This window comes from Cavia porcellus, unplaced genomic scaffold, assembly GCF_034190915.1.
Source record: "Cavia porcellus strain 051 isolate PalLab524CR breed Dunkin Hartley unplaced genomic scaffold, mCavPor4.1 scaffold_9, whole genome shotgun sequence".
Classification (NCBI taxonomy): Eukaryota; Metazoa; Chordata; class Mammalia; order Rodentia; family Caviidae; genus Cavia; species Cavia porcellus.
Genome location: NW_026947492.1, coordinates 18,016,491 through 18,023,143, shown reverse-complemented (window position 1 = coordinate 18,023,143; position 6,653 = coordinate 18,016,491). Strand labels below are relative to the sequence as shown.

Below are 6,653 nucleotides of genomic sequence, written 5' to 3'. Positions count from 1 at the left end.
TCCGTGCAGGATCAAGGTGTGTGTCCACTTCTCTGACAGCAGTGTGACCTATCTAACAGCAGAGCATCTGTGCTGTGATGTCTAGAAGGTCATCACTAGTGCCAGCCTGTGTGCAGCAGACTGGCTCTACACAGGGCCATTCGCTGCCGCATCCTCTCTGGTTGGCTGTGCCCTCCCTCTTCCCTTTCTATTCATCTTACCTTGTCACTTCTCTGTGGCTTCCACACCACATTCTGGAGGAGTGATTCGAAGTGTTGATTTAACAAGCTCTGGAGTGTAGGCCTCACTGAGGTTTCTGTGACTCCTCAGTGTTTGCTTCAGCAAAGAGCTTCTGACTTCTCTGTTTGTTTCCTTTACTTCTTGCACACCAGCTAATACACATGAGTCTCTAGGAGATAAAGATAACAAGGGCACGTACAATCCACAGTGCCGGATTAACTTGTGGCAGAATATTAGACGAAAGTATCTACATTCTCATCTGTCCTGACAGCAGGCACTCAGGCTGCTGAAGGTTACACGGTGCCCTTGGAGCTCTGCACTTGCAGCTCTAGACTTATAGTTCGTTCAGCGATTGTAGTTTGGATTTGCTTTTCAATGAACCTGACAACACTGGGCAGTGATTTCCCTATGGGATAAAGAGGCTGCAGTGTCCTAAATTCCCCACCCTTTATCCATTTCTCGATTTTTATATCTAAAGGAACAAATATTTACACAATTAAGCAGTGTTAAACATGTAATATATTTTCATTATTGAAGCCACGGTGCAGAATACAAATGAACAAAATGCAGAGAATCTTCATATCAAAATATTATATTTCTATCTCTTCACATTACCTGCTTTTCCCATTGTAATTTAAAATTGGATAGCACATAAATTTTGATGCATGTTTTTAGGTAATGAATCTTTCAATTTATTATTTTAATTGATAGTAAAATCACTCTGAAAAATTCTTATTTATACTTTCTGGATTTTCGTTTTATAAGTTACAGTGACATATATTAATGATACATATATTCAATTTACATGTAACATAAAATTTATGCTAAATTATTTTAATAAAATATTACATTGGCATAATATTATTTCTGTGAATATCTTATATGTTGCAAACTTGTTACCAAAAAAATTCAGCCCTTAAACTTCTTTTGCCACCAGAAGCTTTTGGTTAGTTTACTCTGTAAAGTGTAAGTTTGTCTTGTGCAGGTTGTTTATCTTTTTAATTATTAATTTGACATGGGAAATATTGAGTTTAAGAGCTGGTGTGATTTCTGTCTCTCAGGATTATTTAAGGGCAATAATATATAAATGGTCACTGTGAACTTCCAGAAAAATGTATAAAAATATTTACAGCAGAATTCAAGTGCACCTGTTTACTTTTCTTTGGTTTTTGTTCTACAAGAAATCTATTATTTCAGAGAATGTTTCTCACAGCTATGAACACAGTGCTTCAAGTGCTTCTCTTAAGGCATTATAGCAAAATGTTCTTTCAGTAGTTATCTTTTAATATTTAATATTCTACGCCAAAAGAAACTTTTTTCTGTATTTTTTTGCAGGTGTCTTTTAGCTTTATGAACAAAAGACTTTCATTCTCTGTCTCTGGTTCTCATCTTCCGAAAACTTCCGAGTGCAGTCATCCCAGTTTTCTCACTGTTCAGGAGTCCCACCCACCTGTAGTACACCTAGACATGTTCTTTCCAGGAAGCGACTAAAAGCCTGGATCATTTCATAACATCTAACAGTGTTCACATTTCCATGAGTATTACAATGAGTTAGAAGATGATCAGTATGAAGACATTAATCTATCACTCTAAAAAGCTGAAAATAAGGGAACTCTGTCCCTGTACTCCCTGGACTCAAATCCTGACTCTGAAATTTTTGAACCCACATTCCTTTATGGGCAAAACAGGAAAGTAAGAAATTCTATGTTGAGCATTTTTCATTAATTAAATGGTAGAGCATATGTAAAGCATACAACTAATTTGGAGTCCGAAAGAAAGATGAGGATACAGAAGAGGGAAGAAGGACCAAAAAAAGGGGGGGGGGGTATCATCTCTGGTTGACTTTTCCAAATGGAGAATGGAAAACTTTGTACCCTGACACCATGCACAGCACCTAAAACCACTCCATCAGGGAGCTTGTTCACAGTGAAATGTGTGCAACAAATAGATCCCAGTGTTTCTTTCGGCAAATAATACAGCATATCTTTTCATTTCTTCACCCAGCATCTCAGCTGTCATGAGTGTCAAACAATGGGAAGACCAAGGGTTTCCCCATTACCAACATTCATTCAGGCAACCACAGAGGGTCTTCTTCACCCGGTTGGTGAAGGAGTTTGGAGTCTGATTAATAAGGCCTCACTAGTTCACTGCTAGTGCTCAAGAAAGCCAGATTTCAGGGAGTGACGACTGAAGACTCCTCTTATGAACATTGTTGTTGAGAACGAGTCGCAGAGGCCTGTGCTTCACTGGGTGTCACAAGGTTAGAGCTCCTGCCCCACCATGCTTTACCAACTGAGTGCAAGAGGAGCCCGTGTCGGAGGAGTACTTGTCCCGTGCTCTTATTCTGTTTTATTAGAGACATTTTTCTTCACAGAGTGTTAAGTAGAAAACTGACACCCAGTCTCATGGTCACCCTGACTCCAGCTAGAAGGGAGAGAGTTTCCAGTGTTCTGTACTGATGCCTGCCCTGTGTCCACAGTTGTAAGAGCTGCCTAGAGGTCTCAGATTTGAAGAACCTGGGGAAATTGGAAGTGATAATGTATTTATCAATGTTTTATTTTATTTAATTGTGAGCAAATGGCTGGCAGTAATTTTCTCACATAAAAATTATTTTTACTACCAAATTCATGAGATAAAATCTTCTAGGTCAGCTAAGGGGCAGTTTTGTGATTTAACATTTGGGCCAATTTGGAGACAATCTCAGAAGATTTCACTTGAAGGGGAAAGTGTGTGAGGACCACAGATAATGCAAACTTTGTCCAGTCTTTCTGTTCTGCTGAACTTTTATGCAAAATTGCTATCATTTGTAATGGTTAGGGAAGAATACTAAAGGTCCATGTTGATGCAATTCTTTTTTCAATTTTACAGAAATCTCCAAAGAACAATGGCTAGCAGAAATCATTCCACAGTGCACATGTTTGTCTTAGTAGGCTTGAATCAGCAGCCAGAGCTCCAGCTGCCCCTCTTCCTCCTCTTCCTGGGGATCTACGGGGTGACAGTGATGGGGAACCTGGGCATGGTCCTTCTGATTGCTGCCTGCCCTCTGCTTCACACTCCCATGTACTATTTCCTTGGCAGCCTGTCCTTCATTGATCTCTGATATTCCTCTCTCATTATGCCCAAAATGCTGGTGAACTTCCTGGCAAGGAAGAATACAATCCTCTATTCTGAGTGCATGGCCCAGCTCTTTTTCTTTGCAGTATTGCGGTAGCTGAGGGTTACCTCCTGACTGCCATGGCATATGACCACTACATTGCCATCAGCAACCCACTCTCTATCATGTGATCATGCCACCTCGGCTCTGCTCTCTGCTAGTGCTGGTCTCTTTCAACCTGGGCATTCTGCCTGCTGTGGCCCATACAAGCGCCACAATGAAATTAAACTTCTGCCAATCCTACATCATCAGTCATTACTTCTGTGATGTTATTCCCCTCCTAAATTTCTCCTGCTCCAGTACACACCTCAATGAGCTTCTACTGTTTTTCATTGCTGGGTTTAACACACTGGTGCCAACCCTCGCTGTTGCTGTCTCCTATATCTTCATCTTCTGCAGTGTCCTTCACATCCAGTCCTCAGAGAGACAGTCTAAAGCTTTTGGAATTGCAGCTGTCCTCTCATGACTGTGGGCATCTTCTTTGGGTCCATCACCTACATGTATTTCAAGCCCCCTTCAAGTAACTCTCTGGAGCAAGAGAAGGTGTCCTCCGTGTTCTGTATCACAGTGATCCCCATGTTGAACCTCTGATCTACAGTCTGTGGAACCAGGATGTGAAGAAAGCACTCAGAATGGTCTGGATGGGAAGATGAACCTTGCTTTCAAAACCTGATAGGTAGGAGATCAATAATTCAGACGAAAATACAATCTTAGTGATAGCTGGGATTATTTTTGGCTTGCTAAAGATCCAAACTGGTGCCTCCTATAAGCTAAGTGAGTGTTCTGTTAATGATCTCTCCCCTTAACCTTTTTTTTTTTTTAATTGGTACCAGGGATCGAACTCACGACTGCATGCTTGAAATGCAGGCACTTATGCCACTGAGCTAAATCCCCAGCCCCTCCACTTAGCCTTTTAATATTGCTGTCTAACACACAGAAGATTCAAAATTATTATTAAAATGCAAAAACTTGTTAAATATATATAATTTATACTAATGCATTTATATTTTGACAGGAACATTGATCTTTAGATTGTTTAACTATATTTAGTATGAAAGAAAAGGAATAAAAATTTAGATTTCCCTCAGAGTTATTCTTTCATTGATAGCTGAGCTTGCCTACGAATGGCTGCTGTGAGTGAGATGCTGAGTTTCTATTGGTGTTAATATGGGGAGACATGCACTTGTTCCTCAGTATCAGTCCTTATCCTTGAGAGTAAAAGACAAATGCATTTAGAAAAGGAGAAAAGCAGGAAAACTCTTTGCAGAAATGAATGATAACTTTATTCATGCTCTTACTTGTTTTATTCAAGTTATTGAAAATCTATTTTTATTTCTTCACTCACTCTCATGGAACACTTGTGTCTTTTTAAGTTATAAAACGAAAGATGTGTGGTCCCAAACCCATTTTGATTTATTATTGTACAAAAATTTTTAATTATATTGTTCATTTATTATTTTTTATTATTGCATAAAAACTGTTAAGCAGTTAGGAAAAACCAGTTGGGAACATGAGAATTAAAAGAAAATATGCCCTTAATTGTAGGTGACAGAATCGTTTAACTCAAAAATTATGAAGATCTAATGATAAGCTAATGAGAATTCAGTATGGTAACAAAATTTAAACTAACAGAAGGCAGTACACAAACTAGTTAAAAATTGTGAACATTTTTTACAGTAGCAGGAACTAGATGAAATAAATGTGATCATATTTTACAAATATGAAAATCCTGTATTAGGGAAACATTCAAGTACTTTTTGATTAATTTTACTGGTACACTGAGACAAACGTAATGATCACATCCATCAGTGGAGTTTGTACCTGTACAGGATGTATGTTGACTTTTCTTTTACCCACTATCCTCTCTCTTCCCTTTATCTCCTCTTTACATCCTTATTTACGAAAGCTTTGATTCCATTTTTTCTTCTGTTTCCTTTTTTCTTTTGCTTTCCTTTCTTTCCCCTTTCTTCATCCCTTGTTCTCCTTACCATTTTAACATTTTCTTCCTGCTTTCCATTTTCTATTATACATTTTGGTATTTATTTACCCTTTCAGTTTCTCACATCAGAGAAACAATATAAGCCAGGACTGGAGCAAAATACATATCTGGGTTTTTGGGGCAGAATAACTCAGCATTTTAAGATACTTGTTCTCACAGTGATATATGTACACCCTTGTTTATGGTTGTTCAATTTGTAATAGCCAGATCTTGGAAACAACTCAAATGCCCATCAACTAAGAAATGGATAAAAAAGTGTTATTTTTATGAAGTGAAGTACTACTCAGCAATAAAGAATGATAAATTTGAGGCTTTTGAGGTAAAAGGATGAAACTACAAACTATACTCATAAGAGAAATAATTCAGACTCACAGGTGTAAGCTGTATTGTCTTACTAATGTGAGAAACTGAAAGAGTGAGTAGAATCCAGAAGTTACAATAGATATAGTAAAATGGAAAGAAATCACTCAAAGGGAAATTACATTATTTGATCAACTTAGCATGCTAGTAGCCGGTGACCTGAGCATCTATTTTGAAGGTTACAATATGCAGTAGAACAACCATTGTTAAATTTCTATCGTCTTGGATTGAAATCCTGTATTGCTTTTGTTGTTTTTGCTTTGCTTTTGTGGTTTTTTGTTTGTTTGTCTGCTTCTTGATTTTTTTCTGTGCTTTTTTTCTCGCTAAAATTTTAAAAAATATATATTGGTTCCTTTTAAATATTTAAAAAAATATTTACTGCAAATTCAATAAAATCATCAAAAGATCTTTCATGGTTTGGTTTTTAAAAATGTTTCAATCTTATTGAAGAATTAGTACACATGAATTAATGAGGTACAGTTAAAGTACATAAAGCTGCATGAATGCAAATACCCAATTTCACTAGTGTGGACATGTGTGTAAAACTTTGAATCCTGTACCACACTCAGCATAACACAATTTCATTCTGTCTCTGTTCTTTCAGCCTCTCAAAGGCAGTAATTGATTTGCATTTTTATGAGAGTGAACTAATGGCATTTTATAGAGTTTTATGTAAATGAAATTAAGTATGCATTAATTTGTACTTGATTAAATACTCAAAATGGTGGTTTAAATATTCACTCAGGAATTCAGCTTTGCTGCTTAGTTGAATTGTATTCTGTGAATATACTACAATATATTAATTTCACTGTTGTTAATCATTTGATTATTTGAGGCCTTATTGAATCTTCCAATATGTCATTTTGGTCACATACTGTCATTTATTTTGAGAAAACACCTGTAGGTAGAGTTGCTGGATAA

General features: G+C 37.2%; 1 pseudogene; it reads left to right on the top strand.

The window, feature by feature from the left end:
* Positions 1 to 3,103: 3,103 nt before the first annotated feature.
* LOC100726572 (olfactory receptor 8D1-like) lies at positions 3,104 to 4,026 on the top strand (annotated as a pseudogene).
* Positions 4,027 to 6,653: the final 2,627 nt, after the last annotated feature.